Raw genomic sequence first — 2,395 nt, 5'->3', positions numbered from 1 at the left:
GTGAAACCGTGTTATAGGCATTATTTAATAAAACATGTTTGTCGATCCAGGTAATGTGAAACCGTGTTATAGGCGTTATTTAATAAAACATATTTGTCGATCCAGGTAATGTGAAACCGTGTTATAGGCGTTATTTAATAAAACATATTTGTCGATTCAGGTAATGTGAAACTGTGTTATAGGCATTATTTAATAAAACATATTTGTCGATCCAGGTAATGTGAAACCGTGTTATAGGCGTTATTTAATAAAACATATTTGTCGCTCAGGTAATGTGAAACCGTGTTATAGGCGTTATTTAATAAAACATATTTGTCGATTCAGGTAATGTGAAACCGTGTTATAGGCATTATTTAATAAAACATATTTGTCGATCCAGGTAATGAATAAGTATATATTATATATATATTTAAAATGAATAAAACACAAAAATAAACTCACGTTGAAATAATAACAGCTTTATAAGGGCCAATCGTTTTATGTCTTATTTGAATCAAAAGAGATTCCTCATATTTTTTATTTGAAAGCTTTCAGCAGTTTTTGGCTAAAAGTTTGATTTTCATAGAATATGTTATCATCTTTATTGTTTGGTGAATATTGCGAAAAGCTACTCGAGGGCTACCTGTGCTAGCCGACCCTAATTTAGGTCTAATAGACTAAAGGTAAGGCCGCTAATTAAAACCACCCACCGCCAACTCCTGGGCTACCCTAGTCGAATAGTGGGATCGACAATAACATTGAAACGCCCCCACGATAGAAAGAGCAAATATGGTCGGTGATGGGATTTGAAACGTTGACTTGCAGACTAGGAGTCGGGTGCCCTGTATATCCACCAGGTCATATGATGTCACGTCTGTTATGCTGTGTGAATGAAGGTAATATTCTGCAGTGGTACGAATAATTTCATTGAAACGTTCATGTATTGGGCGAAGAGATTCATCTATGTATGTGCTGAACATAGACAGTGCTCGTAAACGTAAATGTATCCTACTTCTCTTTGGTTTTGGAAAGGTATTTTTTTAGATTTACATCGATTGTCTCTATTAAAAGATGAACGAATGAGTATATCTTTCAGTTTATTACTAGATTTATGTGTGGTGTGAATATTCAAACCGCTAGATGGATATATACAGTTAAAGATTCATCAACACAAGGCACGGTGTTTTCGTATGGTGGATTTTTTGGCTGTCTTTTTTTTTCTTCTAAAATCTTGTGTGGGTTAAATTCTTGAAGTGTCCCAGTAATGTAAGTAATCGGATATCCATTAGATAACAGAGGTTTCTGGAGGTTCGTTCTGGCTTGTATTTTATCATCAGGGATATTGCAGATTTTTTTTTTATATTCTCTTGAGGCGACCGATAATAACACTTCGTTTATCAGCTGGGCGATGGTGTGAGTCGTAGTGTAGGTAATACAATAGATTTTACGCTTGGCTTTCAGTATACGGTAGTTTTCAGCAGTATCAAAAAACGGGTATGGAATTCCAAACATTATCAGTATGTGTGGATGTAACCTTTACATTAGTGTGTTGATTATTATGGAATTCAACGAACTCTAAAACAGATGGGGGCTCCACGATTTCATATGCTAAAAATATTGTCAGTATATCTGTTTTTTTTTCTTTTTTAGTTTCGTGCTAAGCTACACGAGGCCTATCTACACTAGCCGTCCCTAATTTAACAATGAAAGACTAGAAGGAAGGCAGCTAGTTTTCACCACCCACTACCAACCCTTGGGATACTCTTTAACCAACGAATAGTGGAATTGACGTCACATTATAACGCCCCCACGGTTCTAAGAACAAACATGTTGGGTGGTAAGGGGATCGAACTCACGACCCTCAGATTGCGCGTCAAAGACCATAACCACCTGGCCATGCCGGGCCATCGGTATAATTTTGTTATCTAACTGATTTTAGTTTTTTTTTCAAAATGTCATTGAGTGAGATAAATGCAAGAAGTGCGGACATCTGGAAGAGGGCGCTGTAGAATAAAGAGATTAAAAGCTCACTTCTTAGAATTTTGTTTTTATTAATGGTCCAATTAATGCTATTCTTAATTTCTTATAAATACTTTAATTATTGTTACGACAGCGGTAGTCACGTGATTCTGGTAACACGTCATGATATTCTCGAAGAATCGGGGAACATCACGAATAATCCAGTATGTGCTAGACGCCGTCTATTCCTGTATATAAGTGCGCCGGATAACGTGAGACAGATCAAATGGAATTGAATTGCAGACAGAGATAGAGACGACAATTGAGTCAAGCGCGTGAATCGTTCGTTCGTTGTGAATTATAGCGTTTGTTTAAGTTATAGCGTGACTGTGGAATATAAGTGTATTGCAAAGTTATACTGAGAAAGAATAAACTAGTTTTATTTAAGAAAGGACTT

This window comes from Limulus polyphemus, unplaced genomic scaffold, assembly GCF_000517525.1.
Source record: "Limulus polyphemus unplaced genomic scaffold, Limulus_polyphemus-2.1.2 Scaffold1117, whole genome shotgun sequence".
NCBI classification, from domain to species: Eukaryota; Metazoa; Arthropoda; class Merostomata; order Xiphosura; family Limulidae; genus Limulus; species Limulus polyphemus.
The sequence above is the reverse complement of the archived record's forward strand: the minus strand, read 5'-3'. Positions refer to the sequence as shown.